Source organism: Pinus tabuliformis, chromosome 8 (genome assembly GCF_031772625.1).
Source record: "Pinus tabuliformis cultivar Carrire ecotype Pingquan chromosome 8, CPIR1, whole genome shotgun sequence".
NCBI classification, from domain to species: Eukaryota; Viridiplantae; Streptophyta; class Pinopsida; order Pinales; family Pinaceae; genus Pinus; species Pinus tabuliformis.
The window spans coordinates 109,699,227-109,724,761 of record NC_142294.1 but is presented as its reverse complement, the minus strand read 5'-3'; the positions used below and the strand labels follow the sequence as shown (position 1 = coordinate 109,724,761).

The window sequence follows — 25,535 nt, the reverse complement described above, 5'->3', positions numbered from 1 at the left end:
TGGGATATGATTGAAGGATTTCAAAGGTGACATAAAATGTGAAGGAACGAGGCATCAAAGCCTATCCCTCCCCCTTTAATGACAACTTCTTGAACTCCTAGCATAGGTTGAAGTTCATAAAAATTCACTTCTATAAGAGACAATGAAAATGTCTATAATGTGACAACCCTTTTTGTTAACCCTCCTGTAAATGCCACTATGAACTGTAATTCATGAAAATAATTTGAAAATGTAAACATTGAATGGGTTGGAGGAGTGGACATAGATTCAGGGGTTTGAAGAGGAGGAGTTGCTTATAAACCCAAGTCACTTTATTTATTTCACCACCTATCTCCCTCGTTAATTAATGACATTTCTAATGCAAACATTGAATAAAAGTATGGGGCAATCTAGAGTGAAGGAGAAAAACCCCATACAATCCCTGACTCATGGGACATGTTGTGGAATTCAACACACAAGGGAGAAGGCATTGGCACTAGTATACAAATAAATATTCTTATAGACACACATCTCCAATGAGAATGATTATGAAAGGCACACAAGAGATCATACAAAGAGTGGAACACTATCGAAAGTACAGAATTACACTAAGACATTAGAGTGAGAGGACTCTCTACTGGAAAGTAAAAGGAGATGTAGTGCATGTGTATCCTTGGAAGCACACTAAGGATCAGGTCTAAAGAGAATCTTGTTGTGTTGAGAAGGTGGAGCCACATGGACTCTGGATTCCTACTTAGTAGGTGGAGACACTATTTACTCTAACATTTCTTATGGTGTGCTCATAGGTGGAGACACTCAGGGTGGACTTTGGATCCCCATGAAAACTAACAAGTGGAGGCATGGTGTGCTTTGGATTCCTATGGGTCAGCAAGTTGAGGCATTATGGGCTTTGTATTCATGTAGTGTGAATCAGGTGGAGACATTTTTGGGCTCTATATCTGTGTAGTGTTTGACTAGCAAAGACACTATGTGCTTTGGACTACTGCAAGGTCTTGCAGGAGGAACATTGTGTGCTCTAGATCCTTGAAGTTTTTAGTGGGTGGAGACACTATATGCTTTGTACTCCTAGTTTTTAGGTGTAGATGTTGTGTGTTGTGGGTTCCCATGTGATTTAGTTAACTAGATTGGTGTGAATATCACCTGAGAACTTAACTCCTCATACTCTAAATCCAACTTGGGGTGCTCAACTGCAAGAAATATTGCAATGTAGTTTTCTGATGGTTTGGTGGAGAGTTGATGTCCCTCCCTCAATTTCCAGTCATTTAAGTTAATCAGATAAGTATATTCACTAGTATACCTATTGCACTATGAATGATGAATGATGATGCTATGTATTATAACAATGAATGTAACAACATTAGGAATGGAGGAATGTGATATTCTTAGTTTTTTATAATAAAATATTGATATGAGTGTCTTCATGGTTGAAGGGCTTTCAAAGCCTGTGTTTTTTGATATATTCCTGAACTGCGGAGTTATTTATATGTGTATGTCTGATTGTTGACATGATTAACTAATTGTTACACTATGTGTGAACTTCATGGTTTGATATGCTATGTACATCATGGATCTTTGTGCTTATGGACTATTGATTATCCTTCTTGGTAAAGGATTGTGAATGGTATAATGCAAGAACTATCAACAAATTTGGTAATCTATGTGGAATCCATTATTTAGTTTAGTTGGTTGTTGTTGTATGAGAATTTATAGGGCATTGGTAGCTCTAGTTTGGTTTGTTTTAGTGCCTATTGGTAGGCATGACTATAAGTTCATAAATTATGTTATGGTTTAGTTTGTCTCTAGAATGATTTTGTTTGAATAAAATATTAATTCTATAGATGTTAGCATTATAAGAAACACTAAGATCTAGGGAAGGTATGGTAAAAGAACCTAGAGTTTCCAAGTCTAAAATGCTATGGGAATCAACTTGTATCTGGGGCTAGATCAAACCTTCGCAAAATTTGTATCCAGCCTAAACTTGTTTAAGTCTAGCATATATGCTTAGGGTTTCAAAATTTTAAGAAATTGTGCTTGTGAACTTTCTTCGAAGTACCATATTTGGATTAGTTTAGACAACTAGAGTAGAGAGAAAGTAAAAAGGGTTAAATTTGGGGTGGGGCCAATTTGGGTGCCTGAAGGCAAAAGTCAAAATTATTGGAAGTTGGATTTTATATGAAATATGAAGGGAGTGGTCCTGACGACCATCTCAATTGGTTAATATGAGAAATGTGAAATTGTTGAAACTCGAAAGACCCAAGTTCAAATCCCCCCTATTGTGACCTAGACTACAGGGAAGAGGAAATATTGTATCCCCCCATAGGTTTACTTGTAGTTACGTGTCAAGTGGGTTGTTGGGTTCCTTTGTGTTACAAAAATCAAAATCAAAATCAAAAAATAAAAAATCAAAGGGAGAGGAAGACATTTGGTGTGAGGCTAGATGTTTGGTTAAGTGGTGGATGTGTCTAGGAATACAAGACATGGGTGAGGACAAGGCACAAACACGTAGAGACCCGGATGCGCACCATGTATAGATATGTTCAAGGAGATGTGTTCATTTGATTATATCCAAGGATTTGAGGGTTTAGGACACTTTCCGAGTGAAAACTATGTGCAGACCCAAATATCCCTTGTGGTAAAATATAAAGGGAATTGTGGATTTTCATAAAGAGATTGGGCTCGGTGGGACTTGTGAGTTAGACTTACATGGAAAGCACCACGAATGTGTTACTGTGTCCATGTAAGGATCATGAATTACATGGCAGGGCCAGTTGGGCTACACGTGGATTCCACATGGAAAAATGTGACAATGTGACAAGAGTTAATTGGTTAATATTTAAAAGAGTGTAAATTTCGATCTAGGAGTTGAATTGAGGTAAAAATTGTATCATTGGTAAGCTCTTGACAATATGAACGTTGTGGTGTCACCCAAGGTAAATTATGCTAACTTTGGGAAGGAAGGAAATTTTGTAATCCCATATCCATAATGAGACCATCGAGGTCAGGTTAGTTGAAAGAAACACCTCCCATCAGCCCAAGAAGTATAAGGGGGTGGGAGGGACCATTATAGGGTGGTATCAAAGTGCCCATTTTCAACAATCAAACTGAATGGGCCTAGGAGGATAAATGTTTAATATTCTATTACAAAGTAGTGTGAAAAAGAGCAAGAATTCAATATTGGACCCTTGGAAAATGAGATTGATTTCCATTATATGGTAGAATACCACACTCTATGTAATTTAGAGGATGATTGTTTGATGTTTGAAAACATGCGCTTGTTGTAGATTGTGTGTTGTATGCCTACATGTGTTGATAACAAAAGTTTGAATTGATAGATACTAGGAAGGATATATTGTTGATCTATTTTTTTTCTAACTAGCATACGAACTTGAAAATTGGTGTTTTAGATAGCCTCACATCAACATGCTTATTACAAATAAGGTAAGTTGATGGCTAAATATGTTATTTTTATTTTTAGTTTGGCTAACAACTATGTGTGTGTAATAGCATATAAGAAGACACCAAATAATCTCAAGAAGGTAAAGGAATGAGAAGTAGAATGGTGCAATAAAACATTGATAGGTCTCATCATGGTTATGTATAAGAGTTAGTGAGAAAGAGGAGAGAAGAAGACTCCCCTAATTGGTTGGACACCCTTAGAAGTTTAGGGGATGGATTGAGAAGTTGTAAGGCTGACAATGAGAAGATTGTCAGAGTTAAGGAGAAGCAAGAAAAAATAAATGGAGTAATACTGTAGATCTTGTAATATTTGTAAAGACAAGATCAACATGATCTAGGTGCTAATTACCTAGGAATGTATAAGTACAGGTAATGTCCAGAAGAACTTTGAAAGTATGAATTGAGGACTAATGGTATAGAAGGAAATAGATCTAAGTGTTACACTTATTGTTGCCATTGGTGATAACAAGATGTCATTTATGTCAAATGGGATGTATAGGGTAGCAACAATACCATCTATTATGACCAAAGAAGTAGAAAGGCTCTTTATGAAGTAATATGATTGTTAGATATCTTATAGGTTCTCATCAATAGAAGTTAAAGGTGCTTGAATTTATTTGAGTTTTTGATGTAGTTATGATGTTCTAAATACCCTAGAAATATAATGTTGTGTAGGTATCATTGGTACCTTCTCAATGGTATATCCTACTCTAAAAAACCCCTCCTGGATGAGAATTTATGGAAAATTGAAGTTTCAATAATAATTGAAGGATTGAAACTTTAGGGAAAAGACCCAAATATTATACAAGTTAATAGGTGTGCATGTTCGGAGTGGACCCGCCATTGAGAGAGAATATCAATGGCCAGAGCACATAGAATTATATACTAGTTAATGTCATTGAATGGCATGCATATCTCAACATTCATATCTTAGGCTAATCAATGACACTCCTAATGGTTCAACATTTAGATGACAATGAATATGTGTGAAGTTTAAGTGGCACTATATGACGAATCGAATGATGGCACATGGTAATGTCTTATTTGATGATGACATAGACCTATTGACGAGTGACATGTGGCTCATTAGCACAGTCAAATAGACACATTAACACATTGACGTTAGGATGACATGTTGCCACCAAGGACTACCATATGGCATGGTTATTTGGCACATTTGGCTTGGAAAAAAGTTTGAAAACAGGGACACTTGGCACACTCTCAAGTTGCCAACTTTCCATGTGGCATGATGACATCATGTTGGCATCATTAGTACCAGTGACCCCCAGGTCACATCGGGTGGTCACATGGTAGGTTGTGGGCCAAACCAAAATATCTAATGGTCAACATAAAGGACTTTTCATATGGAAATGTTACAAAGGTCACATGGTCAGTTAACTCTAAGTTTTATGCCCCACTCAACAGAGCCCCTTGTCAGCATGACCATCTCCTAATCAACTGATGAGCCACAAATATTGTTGAGCCATGCAGGATTGATGTGGGGTTGTCTGATGTAGTGTTATAATTGTAAATAAATTGGTGCCACACTGTACTGAAAGTCACACTATAAAGTGGAATTGGTAAGGCATGAACACTATGTAATGGTGGTCACATGTTCGACCCTCAGCAGTGAACAAGTCAGCTTATTTTTTATTTTTATATATATTTCCATATTATAACATAGTTTGAAGTATTTGGTGTTGGCATTATGATACAGATTTGGCTCTATGACACAGGTGTTGTCCTTGATGGAAACTCACACAGATGACAAATCATAGGCCAGGCTCACAGAATGAAGAAAGAGAGGTATACACAGGTTCCCCATTGACCAAGCCACGTGTACATGCAGGTTCATAGAACAAAAGGCGTGTATAGCATACACACACACTTTCACGGAAAGAAAGGAACGTACATGTTGGAAAACTTAGTTTTGGTTTGTGGTATTTGGTCCATGGTATTTTGATCCATGGTATTGGTCCAAGGTATCTTTTCCGAAGTGTTGACCCCAGGTATTTGGTCCAAGGTATTGATTCTAAGTGGTTTTGGACCATGGTATTGAGTAAGGCCTAAGAATATAAAAGGAGGAGAAGATCATTAGACAAAGTCACTCATGAATTGAATATCTAACAAAGAGCAAGATCAAGAATATAGGTTATTGGGTTATGGTGCACGGCCGGATCTGAATCAAGGATGAACCTGAGCACTTGATGATGGATAAGTTCTATTGATGGGTCAAGATCTTAAGGCTTGAAGAGAAGTATATTTTTGTGGTTTTGATCTTTTATCTGAATAACTAGCGCATGTTGTAATCTGTAAATATGATGATCTGGGTATAACTGATGTCTGGAATTGTTGTAAAGTTTAAATCATCATTTACAGATCTGTATGCAGGTTCACTTTAGCAAAGGTGTGTATGCACGCTGGTTCTACATATGAAAACAATGTATACACAGGTTTTCCTTGAGAAAACGGCGTATGTATGTAGGTTCGACACATTGAAGTAGCGTATACCTAATAAAATATTCTTTAGATACTTCTATTTGCTGTTGTGGTGTTTTGGGTTCTAGCTTGGGTTCTAGTTACAACATTCTGAGAAGTGATTGATTGATTCAATTTTGGTTGGTGCAAAGGAGATTGATTGATGTAGATATATTTGAAGGATCCAGTCTGAAAATTTATGAAACGTGGTCCCTAGAAGAAAAGAGAAGGTTGTAGCCTTCTGTAGGCCAGCACCAACATATTAGTAAACACATCAGCTAGTACAAGAGCTAGGGGGTTGTAGCTCCCTTCCAAGAGAAGCTGGAGAATGAGAGAAGGTTGTAGCCTTCTGCAGGTAGAAGCCTGCGTACTGGTATAAGACTGCACCAGTACAAAAATTGTAAAAAGAAGTTTCTTATTAAAAGAAGATAGAGACGATTGCAGCAGGTGGTTTTCACCCACATTGGGTTTCCACCTTATATCTTGTGTTCATGTGTGTGATTGTCTATTTTGTTTTTACTACACCTGGTTACTGTTTATATGGTTCTGATGCACAGATTAAAGATCAACATATGATGAATTAACTAAGTTATAAGTTTGAAGGGTATACGCTAGTTGCCTTAAATACAGTTGCGTATACACACAAGTTTGATTAACTAAAGTAGCATATATAAATATGAAATGAAATATTATTGACTTGCTAATACTGATCCCCCCCCCTTCTCAGTATTATTTCCAACAATTGGTATCGGAGCAGGTCCTTCAGAAGAAGCTTGATCGCTTTAAGGAAGATCTATCATCATGAGTAACTATGAAAGAGAGGGATCCATTAGACCACCAATCTTTGCTGGGAGCAACTTCATTTATTGGAAGGTAAGAACCACAACCTATATTCAATCTCTTGGAACAGATGTCTGGGAAATCGTGGAAGGAGGATATACATTTCCATTACCAATTCCTATAGATACGACAGGTAAAAAGCAATATGAAACCAATGCCAAGGCTGTCAATACATTATTGGGGAGTCTATAATAATTAGAATTTGTCAAGGTTATGCAGCTCAAAACCACCAAAGAAATATGGGACAAGATCGTTCTAAGCTATGAAGGAGACAATCAGGTAAAACGTGAAAAATTGCAATCTCTCAAAATTCAATATGAAACTCTCAAAATGCATAATGATGAAAGTATAACTAATTACTTCTTATGTATAGATGAGATTGTTAATTGCATGAAGAACTTGGGTGAAGAGATAAAAGAAGTTACTTTAGTTGAAAATGTTTTAAGATGCTTATCTACTAAGTTTGAATCAAAAGTTTCTGCCATAGAAGAAAAGCAGGATATTTACAGTATTACTATGACACAACTGCACATAATCTTAACTGCTTTTGAAATGAGAAAAGGAGGTCCATCAGAAATGAAAGAAGCTACATTCAAAGCTTCATGAAGAGAAGAACTCAATGAATCAGGACATATTTCAGAAGAAGAGGAAGAAGAAAACTTTATCAAGAACCTTCAACGGGGTTCTAGAAGATTCAGAGGTAAACTACCTTTCAAATGTTTTGCTTGTGGAAGAGTTGGTCACTATGCTGCCAAATTTCCTCATAAAGATAAGCTTGATAAAGGTAAGGAATCAGCAAAATGGAATAGAAAACAAAGTGTAAGTAAGAAGAGCTACTATACGCATGAAGATAACGATGGTTTATCAAATAGTGATGAAGATGATAATGACTATAGACTTCTGATGGCTTTTGAAGATGATGATTTCTTGGATGCTTTAGATGAAGATAATCTTTATGAAGAAATCTCTAAACTCAAAATCTGTTTAGAAGAAAAGAATATGATTATAGATACTATGACATTCCAACTTGTTGAAAGAGAAAAACATAATGAAAAACTAGAATGTGAAATTGTGGGTCTAAGGGAAGATATTGAGAAAACAAAAGCTCTCAATATTATATTTGCTAAAGGATCAAAAACTTTAGATGAAATTATCAAAGTGCAGTGTTCTCCTTTGATAAAGGCAGGTCTTGGATATATTGAAGAAGCATCTCAAGCACAGAAGTCGTCAACCTCCACTAAAAGCTATCTTGATGCAGCAAAGAGCAGTGAACAGTTTGATAATCATCAGCAAAGGCATAAATGAGTTAACCAAGTAAATCGGGTTCAATATACTTCAAGGATGAACAAAAGTTACAACCAACCTCAGGTAAATCATACTCAATTTGCTTCAAGAATGATTGGAAACTACAATCACCAGGTCAATAGATTTGATAATCATAGGAACTTATTTAATGGCCAATGTTTTTCATGTCATAACTTCGGACACAAAGCCGCTCAATGTGTTGCCTACAAGACCATCAGGACTAGAGAAGCATGAAATCAAAGGAATGTGACAGGGATCATGAAAAGGACCTACAATAACTTTTCACTTCTTGAAAATGAAATAGAATGCTCTATCTGTAACAACTTCAGTCATGAAGATTCTGAATGCAGGAGTAAATTTCGGGAAACATCTCAGAAGGAGCAAACTTCATTGAGTCCCAAAATATGGAGAAAGAAAGAACCACAAACAAAAAGATGTGGTATAGCCTTGTATGTAGAAGGACAAGAAAATTTGTGGTACATCGACAGTGGATGCTTGAAACACATGACAGGTGATAAAGAAAAACTTTAGTCATAAGATGCCTTAGAAAAGGAAAAGAAGGTCTCATTTGGAAATGGCACTCCTGCTGTCATAAAAGGTAAAGGTTCTATTCTCTTAAAGAAAAGGTTAAACTTGGGAATTTTATGTATGTTGATGGTCTAAAGCATAACCTATTGAGTTTCAGTCAAATGTGTGATCAAGGAAATGAAGTAGTATTTCAATCAAATGGATGTGTTATTCATGAGGTTGATACAGGAGAAATCGTGATCAAAGGCATAAGAAATCTAAACAACTTATACATACTTAAGGGAGGACAACAACAATGCTATCTAAGCAAAAATGATGAACACTGGATATGGCACAGAATATTGGGGCATCTAAGCTTCCCATAAATAAGGAAAGCATGCAAATTCCAGGTTGTTCGTGATCTTCCTGATATCAACATTCTAGAAAATAAAATATGCAAATCATGTCAATTTGGTAAGAAAATCAGAGCACATTTCCCTGAGAAGGAAGGATCAGCTAGTAAGCCTCTTGAACTTGTTCATACTGATTTATGTGGTCCATCAAGGAAAAAGTCACCTCGTGGAGAAGATTAATTTATATTGTTCATTGACAATTTTTCCAAAATGTGTTGGATATGACTTCTAAAGCATAAAGATGAAGCATTTGAAAAGTTCAAAGCCTTCAAAGCTTTGGTTGAAAATGAATCAGATCGCAAAATCAAATGCCCCAGATCTAATCAAGGAGGGGAATTTACCTCAGATGAATTCTTCAACTTTTGTGAAGAACATGGAATAAAAAGAGAATTCTCCACCACAAGTACTCCTCAGCAAAATGGAGTGGTAGAAAGGATGAACAGAACTGTTCAACAAATGGCTCGTGCCATGCTAGATGAGTCTGGAACTCCTGCAACCTTGTGGGGTGGAGCTGCATTTGTTGTCGTCACTATCCTCAACAAGGCAAATGTTCGGGTAAACAACACTCAAACTCCACATGAACTTTGGTATGGCAAGACTCCTACTGTAAAATACTTCAAAGTTTTTGGAAGCAAATGTTACATCAAAAGGACTGATGAAAAACTTTGCAAGTTTGAACCTAGAGTAGATGAAGGCATTCTCCTTGGTTACTCTCCTTGAAGTAAAGGATATAAGTGTTATAATAAAAGACTTGGGAAAATTATTGAAAGTATTGATGTTGTGGTTGATGAAGCAGGGAAAAATCCAAAGAAGATAAAAACCGAAGAGTGTGAAGAAGATGAGGATTATCCTTCCAGATCAATAGACTAATTCTGAAGAAGAAGAAACCAATGAAGCACCAGAAGAACAGATAACGACAGAAGAAAAGAATCCATCTATGTATGTTTAGAAAAATCATCCAGAGACTCAAATTTTGGGATAGAAAGAGGCAGGTGTGCATACAAGAAGAACTATTACAGAAGCTTCAAGCTATCTAGCGTTTCTTTCCTCCATCGAACCTTAAAATGTAAATGAAGCATGCAAAGATGGATGTTGGGTCAAGGCCATCAATGAAGAACTTGAGAAACTTGAAAAGAATAATATCTGGGAATTAGTTCCTAGACCTCATGAAAAGAATATCATAGGAACCAAATGGATATTTAAAAACATGCTAAATGAAAATGGTGAAGTTATCAGAAACAAGGCTAGACTTGTTTGTAAAGGATATGCTCAACAAGAAGGCATAGATTTTGAAGAAACTTTTTCACCTGTTTCTAGACTTGAAGCCATAAGAATGTTCCCTGCTCTTTCTAGCTTTCAGAAATTCAAAGTATACCAAATGGATGTAAAATCTGCATTTCTTAATGGAGACTTAGAAGAAGAAGTATATATTGAGCAACCAGATGGATTCATCCTTGGAAATGATCCAAAACTTGTATGCTGACTTAGAAAGGCTCTCTATGGTCTAAAACAAGCTCCAAGGGCCTGGTATTACCATCTTGACAAATACCTCCATCAACAAGGTTTTTCAAAAGGATCAGCTGATAGCAATCTATATACAAAGATTGATAACAATAAATTGATAATATTTGTAGTATATGTTGATGATATCATTCTTGGTAGCAATGAAGAAGCCATGAGTCAAAACTTTGCTTTGGTAATGCAGCAAGATTTTGAAATATCCCTACTTGGTGAGCTCACATATTTTCTCGGCCTACAAGTTCAACAAAATAAAGATGCTATTTTTCTATCACAAACCAAGTATCTCAAGCAGATATTGAAAAAATATGGCATGGAAGATTTCTAAACCAGTATGTACCCCCATGGTAACAGGATGCAGTCTCAGCTCAAATGATGAATCAACAACAGTACATCAACCAACCTACAGATCCATGATTGGCAGTTTGCTTTATCTAACAGGTACCCGACCAGACATCATGCATGTAATGGGAATAGTTGGAAGATTCCAAGAAAATACAAAGGAATCAGACCTTCAGGTAGTCAAAAGGATCTTCAAATATCTTCAAGGAACTCAGAATTTTGGTTTATGGTATCCTAGGGATACAAATCTTACACTTCATGCATATACAGATGCAGATTAGGCAAGAAGCATGGATGACAGAAAAAGCACTAGTGGTGGTGCATTCTATATGGGTTCCAGATTAGTGTCTTGGTTTAGTAAGAAATAAAGTTCAATTGTATTATCTACAGTTGAAGCAGAATATGTGGTTGCTGCATCTTGTTGCACACAACTCCTTTGGATGATGCAAACATTGCAAGACATTCAGATCACATGTACTCCACCCATCTCCATTCTATGTGATATACAAGTGCAATCAGTATTTCAAAGAATCCAGCCATGCATTCCAAGACCAAGCACATACCCATCAAATATCATTTTCTACGTGAACAAGTGCTTGAACAAAAGGTCAAATTGGAGTATATTCCCTCCAAAGAATAGGTTGTTGATATATTCACCAAACCAATGCCAAGAGAGACATTTGAATATCTCAGGCAAAAGCTGGGAGTAGTTGATGCATCATCTTGCTGTTAAAACTTATCTATTTCAGAGAAAAGTGGTTATATGCGAGTTATGAAGCGTATCCACGTACATATGCCAGTTGCTATGGATAAAGTCACGTATATGTCGGTTTGAAGAAAAATAGTGGATGAAAGGAGTCTGATATGGGTCTGACAGTGATCATCTGGCACAGGCTCAAGGGGAGCATATACTTATAGTAATGCATTGTTGGCATTATCTTAGAAGATCTTGGTACAAATTCACAGTTGTTTTTTATTCAAGTGGAACAAGTTTAGGGGGAGATCATGGTTGTTGCTCTAGATGGTGATTGACAGATGTTGCTAACAATAGTTACTGATAGCCATCATAGTCTTGTTTTAATATATTTGGCCTCTATGTCATGTATGTCTTTTATTTTCAAGGTCATGAAATGACCTATTTTGTTTCCCCACTATGCATGGGATGGATGATGTAATGTTCTTGTTCTAACATGTATAAACATTGGGTATATACCCACTTGGTTGGGTGGATGAGTCAAACTTGGTATATCCCCACTTGCTTGGGAGATGGATGTATGTATGACTCATTAGTGATAGGAAGATCCTTTATGATGTATGTATAGTGTCAGCTTTTTGCAGACCTTGCTTATATTCAGGGGGAGCATGGATAGCACAGTTCAGCATATCAGAGAATTCAACATGTACTCAGGGGGAGCATAACCCTTTGCCCTTGAGATAAAGGGGCAGAGTGACTTGGGTTTGCCATCAAGTCCAAATGGGGAGATTGTTGGCATTATGATACAAATTTGGCTCTATGACACAGTTGTTGTCCTTGGTGGCAATTCACACAGATGACAGATTATAGTCAGGCTCACAGAATGAAGAAAGAGAGGTATATGCAGGTTCCCCATTGACCAAGCCGCGTGTACACGTGGGTTTGCAAACCAAAAGACGCATATAGCGTACACATGCACTTTCACGGAAGGAAAGGTGCGTACATGTTGGAAAACTTAGTTTTGGTCCATGGTATTTTGATCCATGGTATTGGTCCAAGGTATCTTGTCCGAAGTGTTGACCCTAGGTATTTGGTCCAAGGTATTGATTCTAAGTGGTTTTGGACCATGGTATTGAGTAAGGCCTAAGACTATAAAAGGAGGAGAAGATCATTAGGCAAAGTCACTCATGAATTGAATATCTAATGAAGAGCAAGATCTAGAATACAGGTTATTGGGTTATGGTGCACAGCTGGATCTGAATCAAGGATGAACCTAAGCACTTGATGAAGGATAAGTTCTATTGATGGGTCAAGATCTTAAGGCTTGAAGAGAAGTATCTTTGTCTGGGTTTGATCTTTTATCTAAATAACTGGTGCATGTTGTAATCTGTAAATATGATGATCTGGGTATAAATGATGTCTGGAATTGTTGTAAAGTTTAAATCATCATTTACAGATCTGTACGCAAGTTCGCTTTAGCAGAGGCACATATACACACTGGTTTTGCATATCAAAACAGTATATACGTAGGTTCACCTTGAGAAAATGGCATATGTATGCAGGTTCAACACATTGAAGTAGCGTATACCTAATAAAATATGCTTTAGCTACTTCTATTTGCTGTTGCGGTGTTCTAGGTTCTAGCTTGGGTTCTGGTTACTATTACTGTATTCTGGTTACAACATTCTGAGAAGTGATTGATTGATTCAGTTTTGGTTGGTGCAAAGGAGATTGATTGATGCAGATATATTTGATGGATCCAGTCTGAAAATTTATGAAACGTGGTCCCTAGAAGAAAAGAGAAGGTTGTAGCCTTTTGTAGGCCAGCACCTATGTACTAGTAAACACATCAGCTAGTACAAGAGCTAGGGGGTTGTAGCTCCCTTCCAGGAGAAGCTGGAGAATGAGAGAAGGTTGTAGCCTTTTGCATTTAGAGGCCTGCATACTGGTATAAGATTGCACCAGTACAAAAATTATAAAAGGAAGTTTCTTATCAAAAGAAGATAGAGAGAATTGCAGCTGGTGGTTTTCACCCACATTGGGTTTCAACCTTATATCTTGTGTTCATGTGTGTGGTTGTCTGTTCTATTTTTACTGTACCTGGTTACTGTTTATATGGTTATGATGCACATACTAAAGATCAACATATGATGAATTAACTAATTTATAAGTTTGAAGGGTATACGCTAGTTGCCTTAAATATAGTTGCATATACACGCAAGTTTAATTAACTGAAGTAGTGTATATAAATCTAAAATGAAATATTATTGACTTTCTAATACTGATTCGCTCTCCCCCCCCCCTCCCCCCAGGCCCCCCCCCCTCCAGTATTATTTCCAACATTTGGTGTTTGACACCAAAATCTAGCAAGACTATTTAAGGGCACCCATAAAAATTCTTTTTGTAGAATAATTATATAGTTGCATGTTGTTAATTTGAGTTTCTAGATTCATTATTTGTCCAAATTGAGTTCCAGAAGAAGTTGGAGGATCAATGTTTAGATATGAATGTAACTAGAGGGGTTTTATGCTATTTTGACTCTTATTTGATGGCTAAATATCTTATGTTAATTTTGAAGTTTTATGAGCATGTTGCAGGTGTTTTGGATACATTAAGTAAATAACTTCGAAGAAGGGGTTTGAATGACCTTATTGGATAATTGGTTGAAGTAGAGTATGGATAATAGAATGAAAACCGAAAATAGTGATCAAAATGACTTTTTTTTAGTGACAATGTTTGCGGGTAACAGTGATAGTAATTGTGATATGACAGTGCTTGTATGTTGTAGTGACAATTTGTGTAGGTTGAGATGATGGTACATGTTACGATGATGATAGAATATTGTAGATTATGATATGCCTTATGACTTAATAATACATTATGATAGTGTATCCAATTTGAAAATGAGATGAAATAGAGTTCCACAAGGAATTTGAAGAAGGAAGTTGGTGCCTCCACTAAGATTGGAGCCTCAATAAGGTTGGATCTTATAGTAGGTTAGAGTCCCCTCATCATTGAGGTTGAAGCCTAAAACAGGTTGGAGCCTTCTCATTCTTAAAGTTGGAGCCTCAATTAGGTTGTAGCCTACATTGAGAAGTTGCTTGCATCTTTCAACATTGGTGCCTCAATTAGGTTGTACCCTATCGCAAGTGGCAGCTTGCATTTTTGGCGGTAGTTGCCTCTAACAGGTCGGAGCCTAGAAATTGATGTAAATGAATTGAAGATAAAGAAGAAGAAGAATTGTGTTTTTTCCCATATGGGTTTCCACCTAAAAAGTTTTCTTTTTGTGATGTGATGGCTTCTTGTGTTGTTGATAGCTTCTTGATATGTTGCTGATATGATGATGCAGTGTTATAGTCTATGATATAATGCTTATGGTTCATTTCCATATGGTTGTGTGACTAAGAAAAGTTGTGAAATTATAAAATTGTTCTCACTCTGATTCAGTGCCCCAACCCCACCCCCCCCCCCCCCCCCCCCCCCCCCCGCCCCTCCCCCTCCCCCCCCCCCCCCCCCCCACCCCCCCCCCCCCCCCCCCCCCCCCCCCCCCCCCCCCCCCCCCCCCCCCCCCCCCCCCCCCCCCCCCCCCCTCAATGTGTTCTTTTGGCCAACATTAAAAAGCTACTTAGATAGATAAGTGAAGATACAATGAGAGGTGGAACTCCACTAGTACTCTAGAGAGGAGAATGAGAAATAAGGATCAACTATCTAGTGTTGCAACTAAGAGGCAATTCCAACGAAAGAGGAAAGATAATGAATTGATGCCAAAATAATTTAAGAAGGCAAAGCTTCCTAATTTTGATGGAGAGGTGAAGAAGGCTTCGTAAGTGGAAGCATGGTTATTGGGAATGAATAATTATTTTAGAGTGCATGATTACTATGACAATATGAAGGCGAGAGTAGTAATTGTTATATTGAGAGGTAAAGTTGATATCTAGTGGGGAAGACCTAAGGAATATGAGGAACATTAAAGAGGAGTTGTACGAGAGGAGATTTAAAAGATATTTCTGAGGGAGTATATATATGAAAGGTACTACAACAAAAAGGTCAAGGAATTTTATGAGCACAAATTGGTTCAATTGACAAATGATGAATACATCAACAGATTCTTAGAGCTGCTAAATTATGAGCATTACATCAAGGATGAGAAAGTAAATATCTATAGGTATCTCAATGGTTTTCCATAGGAATTTAGGGACATAATAGAATTTTATGAGATGAAAACCATGGAGGACAACATTCGGAAGATGAGGTATTTCTATTAAGAGTCCAAGCATAAGGCTATGTTTTGAACTAACAGGAAGGCAAAGGGGAATCCCATCATCAAAGGAAAAGGGCAGAGAGTTTTAGGAACTCAATCAGGAGGAAGTAATGTGAATTTTACTACTCATGCCAAGGGAGAACCCTAGAATAAATCCATTACTGTTGAAAGGGGTCGATTCTCTATACCTATAGGAGAGGATGATGAGGGGTTCAACAAAGAAACTTTCAAGTGTTAGACTTGTGGAGAAAACCATAGGAAGATATATTATCCATAATAACAACAGAGTGTTCCAAGGCTATACAATGTGCAACAAGTAGAGACAACGAAGGATGTGGCTTAGAATGTGCCATGAATTTATGTCACATTGGAAAATATGTAGGTCGATCATCAAGCCTCAATGATAGAGATGAAAGGTATTGTTAATAGTCAACCTATTTCAATTCAATAGACCCAGGTTATAATTTAAGTTATGTAATCCCATAAGTTCCATGGAAGTGTGCATTACAAAAAAAAGCACATGGAAGGTCATGGTTAGTTCATCTTGCCACGAGAACTAAGAGGCAAGTTGAAGATGTGGTGAAGTAATTCCTAGTAGTGACAAATGTCATGCCTACCTCCATAGAATTTAACCTATTACCATGGCGTTCACACGATGTGTTAGTCGACATGGATTGGGTGGCAAGCCAAAAGACTAAAATCAAATATTATAATAAATCAATAGACTGTCACAGTGGTGAAGGGGAAAGAGTAAAATTGTAGGGAGTAAATAATCCCATTACTATTCAACAAGTGTTAGTGTTACAAATGAAGAGATGCAGTTGAAAATGATGTGAATTGTACGTTGACCAACTAACTAGTGAATTAGGGATTAATAGAGATGTGATGGACGAGTACTCAATTTTACAACATTTCATTGATGTGTATCTTGAGGAAATCCTAGGATTTCCACCAAGAAGAGAAATTGATTTTTCAATTGAATTTTTTATGGGATCAACACCAATGTCAAAAGCTATATATGATATGAGCACACTGGAGTTGATGGAACTGAAATTACAATTAAATGAAATGTTGGATAGGGGATAAATTAGACTTAACATATCGCTCTAGGGAGCTCTAGTATTATTTGTGAAGAAAAAATATGGCACGCTGAGACTATGTGTTGATTACATTTAGTTAAATAAATCCATGGTGAAGAAAAAGTATCCTTTGCCAAATATTAATGACTTGTTTGGTCAGCTGAGAGGAGATTTAGTGTTTTCAAAGATAGAATTGAGATATGGATACCATCAAGTACAAATTAAGGATGAATACATTCATAAGACACCTTTTAGAACTAGATATGGACATTATGAAATTGTGGTGGTGCCATTTGGACTCACCAATGCTCCCATGATGTTTATGTGTTTAATGAACAATGTTCTTAGTCCATATTTGGACAAGTTTGTATTGGTATTTGTAGACAAAATATTGGTTTACTCTAAAACCAATGAAGAATGTGATGAACATTTGATAGTAATTTTACAATTTCTAAGGGAGCAAAAGATTTATGCCAAGCTTAGAAAATGTGATTTATTTCAATCACAAGTTCAGTACTTGGGACATATTGTTTCCAAGGAAGGAATAACAATAAATCGTAATAAGATTAAAGTTATCATGGAGTGGCCTAATCCTTAGAATGTAAAAAAACCCATATCCTTCATGGGATTGGATGGGTATTACCAAATATTCATGCAAAAATTTTCAAATATTGATCACCCAATCACAACATTACAGAGCAAATGAGTCAAATTCCAATGGAAACCAAAGTGCACAACCAGTTTTGAGTTAAACATCTCCTCACAAATACACCAATATTAAGAATAACAGCTAGAAAAAGATTGTGGTTTGCATAGATGCCTATAAGGAAGGAATTGGTGGATTCTTAATTCAAGAAAGAGAGGTAGTTTGTTATGAATAAAGGAATTTGAATGAGCATGAGTGAAATTATGTCACTCATGACTTAGAGCTAGCAGTTATAGTGAATGCATTGAAAATGTGGAGGCACTATTTTCTAGGAAGGAAGTTTGTTTTAATGTCAGATCATGGAGGATTGAGGTATCTATATGAAGAACCCAATCGTATTGCAAGATAGGAAAGGTGGCTAGCCTTAATCAATGAGTTTGACTTTAAAATACAATATATCAAACACAAGGAAAAACAATTAGTAGATGCTAACAACAGGCTACAAATGGCTCATATGGAAGCCATTAGTACTTGTGAATTTGATATTAAGGAAATGATTAGAGAGGCAATGCATTAGGATGAGCATTACCAACAAGTGATGGAATGCTTGCAATAGGAACCAAAAGGAGCACTGAGTAAGGATTACTCACTTACAGATGGGGGTTTGTTGAAGCTCAAAGGATTCATAAAACAACTTATTCAAGTCGTCCTGGTTATTAGAAAATGATAATAGCCATCAAAAAATGTATTAGTGGTCGTGCATGAAAAATGATTTTTTTGGGTATATTTGTAGGTGCTTGGAGTGCTAGCAAGTGAATGTGGAGTGTAGACATCAATCAATATTGTTCAAACCAATTCACATTCCCGAAAGGAAGTGGAAATTCATCTCTATTGACTTCATCATAGGATTACCAAATACGTCTAGACAACATGATGCCATAATGGTAATGGTATATAAGTTGAGTAAGGCAACTCATTTTATAGATGGCAAGTCTACCCACTAGGAAATTGATATTTCTCATATTTTCATGAAATAAATATTTATCTTACATGGTGTACCCATGAAGATAATCTCATATTGGGATTCCAAGTTCACCTCAAAGTTTTGGAAAGAATTGTTTGTTAGTTTTGGGATAGAGTTAACATTCAGTACAATGTACCATCCTCAAATCGATGGACAAGTTGAAAGAGTAAATAGGGTGCTAAAAGACATGCTAAGAATGTGTGCCATGCATCATCCTAAGAGGTGGGAATATTTTCTACCTTTGGTGGAGTTTCCTTATAACAATGGGTACTAGGAATCATTGAAGATGAGTCCTTTTGAAGCTTTATATGGTAGGAAATGTAATACACCTATGAACTGGAATGATCCAGTGAACAAGGTACTTATTGGACATCATCTACAGAAGGAAATGGAATAAGAAGTAGTTGATATCAAGAAGAAATTGAAAATAACTTAGGACAGGAAAAAGAACTATGCAGATTGGAAAATAAATCTTAAGGAATTTCAAGTGGGGGAACATGTTTACCTCCACATTAGACAAAGGAAAAGTTCATTAATAATAGGCTTGTGTGCTAAGTTAGAACCAAGATTATGTGTACCATTTGATATCTTAAAAGAAGTGGGGCTAGTGGAACCCACAATGAAAGCACATGATCTTTTCCATGTTTCTTTGCTTGAAAAGTATGTGCATGATCCTAATCATGTCGTTGATTTTTCTGTGCTACAATTGGAATACAGGGGAGAATTCTAGCTAGAGCCACTATGTATTCTGGATCAGTGGTAGAACATGCTCTGGAATCGAGTAATCAATTAGCTCAAGGTGTAGATGAGGTACTTTGGACCATATGAGGCCACTTGGGAAATGGTCGATCAAATGAGGGTATCATACTCATTTTTGTTTTCTATCAAGTAAATGTAAAAAGAACTATGTATATAAAGCTTGTTGTTGAATTTTGTGTTAAGTTATAGAACACCATGTTATCACTCTGTGGTTTCCAAAGGTTGTGGAGAGAAACCTAGAGGTAACCACAAAACCGCTTACAAAGCATGGATCTAGCACTCCCAGCTGCAGAGAGGGATCTCTCTATGGGATTTAGATTTTTTGTTTTGAGATATTAGGCTAGTTATTGAGTTCTGAGTTTGGTTTTTTCAAATATTTGGTTGAAATTGTAAGGAAAATCCATTTGGTAATGGATTCATAAGTCTCAGGGTGATAAAATATAAGAATGAAAGAATATATGTAACAAGGAAAGGTAGGAAAGGTTTTGGATCTTTAAATCATTTGTGGAGTGAATGGGATGAAAATATTTAGATTCAATTAACTATATAGCATGCTAGGATGAATTCCCTATACTTAATATCAAAGTGAAAACATAGATATTGTTTATAAGCCAGAGGAGAGTTTATTTAAACAAATTCAGCCCTTAATCTTTTTTAAACAATATAGATAGAGAAAGATATGAAAAACTGGGAAAATAACAAGTTTACATGAGAGGAGACACCACCAATTGTCTGACATAGGAATCCTGAAACAAACTTTCTATATTAATGAAATTGATCACTTCGGTTCATGCACAGTTTTACATCAAAGATTTTCTTTCTTCATACAAGATCCAACCCTTTGTACTTCGATATATGAAGCATTTATACAATTTTCCTCAAAATATATTGATTTTAAATATCAAGATGTTTCTACAAAATATCCTAAAAAATTGTTTACAAAAATAGTATGGGAATATAGGAAAATTAAATTGTTGAAGCTCTCTGGCACTGAATTCAAGGATTTTGGTGATGACTTGGACTGAAAAGGGTACCACTTTGCTGCTGAAGATGAATACCTATTTACTCACGAAGTTGACATGGTTTATCCCATTTGGCTTCATCTGGGGTGGAGAATTTGATTAACTTTCTATAGGTTTCATCCACCTAGGTATATTTCTGGAAAGTGGGCTTGACTATAAACATATGTTTTATTTCATGTTTGATAAGTAAGTCGAACTTCAAACCTTTCATGAAAAATTTCCTTGTAATGGTTCCCTTTATGGTGGAAAATTTGGATTTATCTCTTGCTATGGAATATAAATTTTGTTGATAATCACTTAGCTAAACTAATTTATCTCCCATTCCCTTTAAACCTGGAAGCCCCTTTTGATGTAGTATATTGAGCTTTCTGTGGAAATTTTTAATGCTAGCCTCCAAGTGATGACATCTATACTCTAATTGTAGCACTAAATTCCCTTTTGTAAGAACTCTTCTTACCTCAAGAATTGTCTTAGTTATGTCTGCAATCTCATATTCTTCTAGTTCTTCTTTTGTCTTTGAATTTAGAATTCTTATTAAGGCAATAGCTTCACCTGGTTTTTGACCCAAACTTTCCTTTATATCTTCTATGACCTCTTTTGATTTATACACCAATTCCTCCTGCTCGAAAATAATTTCAATGGAAGACCAAATTTTAGTCATAGCTTCTTTAATCTCTACCCATATATTTTCCTTTGCTTGTGAAATTGTCTATGCCATGGCAAATTCATTCTCTAAAAGTTCAATTCTCTAAGTTAATCTGTGAGTTTTTTTAATCTTGAAAAATACACATCATGAATTTTTAATTTTTTTCTCTTGGAGATTATTACGCTGAGCTTTTAGCTTTTCAATCTCCTACCCTCTGATATACAAGTCATACACAGATTTGGTTAATTCACTTGATATATCTGCAGACTGTGTCTCTACTGTAGTAGCTATTGAAGTAGAAACCCCTACTGTTGATGTACCTGTTATTGGAACTATTGTGAGAGGAATGACTGCTAATTGAGTTGACTATTCTTTCTCCTTTAGCAATTTTTCTATTTTAGTCTCCATTTCTTTAATTTGTCCATTATGTTCAATGATAATTTTGAACATATCTTCTTTATCCTTTTCTAGTTGATCAACTTCCTTTGTTTGTGGATATTCAATAGATGGAATTTTAGCCGCTTCTTTAGGGCTACAATGTCAGAATTTTTTCTCTTAATGATCTCCTCAGCAGCTTTTACATTACTGGGATCATATCCTAGTTTAATCACTAAATCCTCTAAAGACTTTATCTTAGTGTCTTTAGCTAAAGAAGATATTTTTTCTAATTTTAATTGAGATTTAATATTTTTGATTGAAGCCTCAAGTTTGGATGCTTCCATTGTTGAGTTTGTTAGGGTAGAATACAAGATTTCACCTATTTGTTTGTGAAATTCCATCTTATCAATAGGATGGATTTGATCAATGTTAAAAGAAAAGATAAAAATTTTGTAGTCATCTCTAGTTTTAGGAAAAGGAACTTCAACTTTAAGGAAAGCTATCTGCATTTTTCCTTCCTGAGTATCCAAAGTAGAGAGAAGTTTGTGTTGTGATGAAGTTGTTTGTTTTGAGAACTGAGAATAGGTTGTTGCTTTCAAAATTTCATTCTTATTTTTTATTTCCTTATACCTTATAGATATACTTGGTTCAACTTGATCATGGGCCAATTCTCCTTATTGAGATGTTTATAGTGGTTCTTGAGAAGCTAAAGATGATGGTGACCCTATGAAAATGTCTTCATTTCGAGGGAAAGTAGAAGTATAAGGACCTGTCAAGACTATTGTAGATTGTACATTTTCTTCCTACAAAGACTCTTTTTCTAGATTGGCTTTCTACCTCTTTTGTATATTTGGAATTATTTCCCCCAAATTTCTAAGACTGAAGGGGAAACATATTCCCTTGTTCTTTTATCCTTCTTTTCCCGTGGCACTAGAGTCTGTGATGTCATAGAAGAAAGTACCTGTTATTCTGCCTCCTATAATGTATTCTCTTGCCATTGATCTTGATACATACATTGCTCAATTTTAGGTCTAGGAGTATGAGTGTAAGGACCAGTTTTCTATTATACTCTCAACTTTGAGATTATTCCTAAAGGATCATATGACCAACTAAAACTGAGTTTAAATTTCATTTGTTTGAGAAGAAGATATGCTTATTTTGTTGTTGTCCTAGCATTACAAATGAAAGGCGCAACCTGTGTTTTGATTTCGAATTGAGATTTCTTTTTGGCTATCACAAAGCACAACTCATCCATATTTATCATTTTCCTAATATGCTCTAATGAAAAGATTATTGTAGGAACAAATTTAGGCTATCGATATGGAGGTAATTCACATCCATACACTCTAATCTGAGTGTAATTTTTGATACAGATACCAATCACCTATCTTTGTTTGTTCACTGAGATGTAGATTTCCCTTAATCTCAAGTCCAATTCTAGGTTCAACATCACTGTTAAGTAGGAAAGAAACTCTATACAAAATCTAATCCACATAATCATTGAATGTGAATTCATTGGTATGCTTCCTTACCAAGGAAGTCCAATGAATCATAAACTGTGCATTTCCCTACTCATCCAATTTCTATAGTGGAAATTGAAATCTATCAGCTTGGTGGAATAAGAACAAGTAAACTAAAACTAAAGCATGCTTGAAGAATCCTTTTGAAGAAAACTTGAGGAATTGTTCATGGATGATCTCTGCTAAGAATTCGCTATAATGAAAAATGACTGAAGGATTTTCTCTTGTTGAGAAAACTGATAGAAAATCTATAATGGCTTCATCAACCCATTGATCAGTTTGATAGCCTAGTAAACAATAAACTATAGAAATGAATTGTGTTGTAATTTCAAGAAACATTGAGGATGGATAAGGAGGGTTTTTTTTTTTGGAAATTGAACATTCTCACGTAGAAATTTCTCGAAAATTTTGGCTCTGTGGGGAAAATTTAGATTTTTGTAGAGTTCCATGAGGGAATCTACTGAAAATGGTTTCAGAGAGGCTGAATTTTGGATCTAAAGCAATTGACATATGGAGTCAGGGGTAATTGTGAACATAATGTCTTTGTTCTGGGAAACAATCGCTCTTTGGCTGGGTATGTATCTAAAATGGCACTAGGAGACAAATTTTGGAAAATGATGGGTTTGTAGAAAAATGAATTGAGGTAGGAAAGTGTCCCACAAACTCAAATCATCACTGAGATCAACAATTTTTTTTAACCAAATGTGGAGTTCGTAGAGATCGAATTCATAATTGGTTTTAGAGATTCGATACTATTGATCCCCTAAGGGCTAGTGGTCTAGCTCAATTACATGGGGAAGCATAGGGTTTCCCCTTGTGGCTTTTGATTTACCTTTCAAAGACATGTTGAAAAGAAATGAAATGGAAAACTGTAATTACCTGGGAGTTGGTCGGATGATAATTGCTTGGCTTGATAATTGGTTTTAGTAGCAGATTCAATCGTTCAGTAGTGTGGAATGGTAAAGGAAATGCCAACTAAATGGGGTGTTTATCTATTTTATAAGAAATATCATTTACCATTGAAAGGTGTTCGTTTAACAAAGTGGATTCATTAATTTGGCAATGACTGTATCTCGAAACAGATGCTTAATAGTTAAATGATAGGTAAAGGTATGTGATAGTAGCATGAGCGAAGTTGGAAGGGATGTGACACTTGGCGGGAGTGGATTGGAGTGGACGTGACACTTGGTAAGAACGGATTGGAGTGGAGGGAGTGTTGTTGATAGTTATCATTAGGCGGGAAGGAGGAAGGTGGATTTTGGAGGGGGGTGTGAGTTGTAAGTGGTTTAGGCGAAGGGGGGTCTGAAATCTATGAGGGAGTGACATGTTGATAAAGCGAGATTGATATAATATTCTTTTCGAACACCCACCCCCCCCCCTTGATTAACTGTTGGAGGGGTAAAAGGGGTCCGAAGTCATCGGGAGTTGTTGATCTGAGTGGGATAGATCGTGCCCATCATTTTTATCATGCCTTTTAATCACATAATGACAAAATAAATTATGTTATATCAAATACATATAAAAAACCAGTAAAACATAATTACTCAGGTTTTCAAACCTTACGAAAATTTAAATTTTTGGAATTAAAGTGCCATTTTAGCTAGCTCACTTATTGGGGCTATTTTTAGTTTTCCATATTTTTTATTTATTTTGTTTTTTCACACATACATCATTTTTTTTATATCCCCTATTTCATTTTCTTTTTCTTTTCTTCTTTTTAGTTTTTCTATTTTTCTTTTTCCTTTCATATATTTTTTTCTTTACTTTGAAAATAATTTGCAAAATAAAACATTATTTACAACATCTCATGACATGAAAATCAACAGATAATCATCAATTTATCCTATAAATTATAGGACCCTAACACATCGAGGACAATGTTCCTCTAAGGGAGTGGGGTTTGTGACAATCATTTTTGTTATCCCTATTGTAAATGTCACTATCAATTGTGATTCATGTAATTAATATGGAAATGTAAACATTGACTAGGTTGGAGGAGTGGACACAGATTCAGGGGTCTGAGGAGGAGGAGGAGTTGCTTTTAAACCCAAGTAACTGCATTTATTTTACTACTTATCTCCCTAGTGAATTAATGACATTTTTGGTGCAAGAATTGAATAAACGTATGGGGAAGTATGGATTGAGGGATGGAAATCCCATACAGTCCTTGACTTGCAATACATGTTTTGGATGTCAAAACACAAGGGAAAAGGAAGAAGACATTGGCAGTGGCATGTAGAGTAGTATGCTCAAAGACACACACATCCAATGAGGATGGCTATGCAAATCACATGGGAGAGTATATAAAGATGGGAACAATATTTAAAGAGTGGACTTACAACATGACATCAGAGAAAGAGGACTGATTGCTAGAAAGGAAAAGAAGACGTAGTGCATGCACAATCGTGGGAGCATGTTAAGGAGCCTAGTTTTAAGAGCTTGTCATGTTGAGAAGTTGGAGTCACAATGGACCTGCATTCTTATTTAGCAGGTCGAGACATTGTGTACTATGACACTTCTTGTGGTTTGTTAATAGGTGGAGACCCTTAAGGTGGAATCTAGATCCCCATGAAAAATAATAGCTGGAGGCATGGTGTGCTCTGGATTCTTATGGGTGAGAAAGCGAAGGCATTGTCGGCTTGGATTC

General features: G+C 36.1%; 1 protein-coding gene across 1 annotated transcript in view; it reads left to right on the top strand.

Annotated features, from left to right (window-relative positions):
- The window catches only part of LOC149234371 (sodium/hydrogen exchanger 8-like), a 384,605-nt gene that overhangs the window by 291,396 nt on the left and 67,674 nt on the right, over positions 1 to 25,535 (top strand). The window lies entirely within an intron of this gene.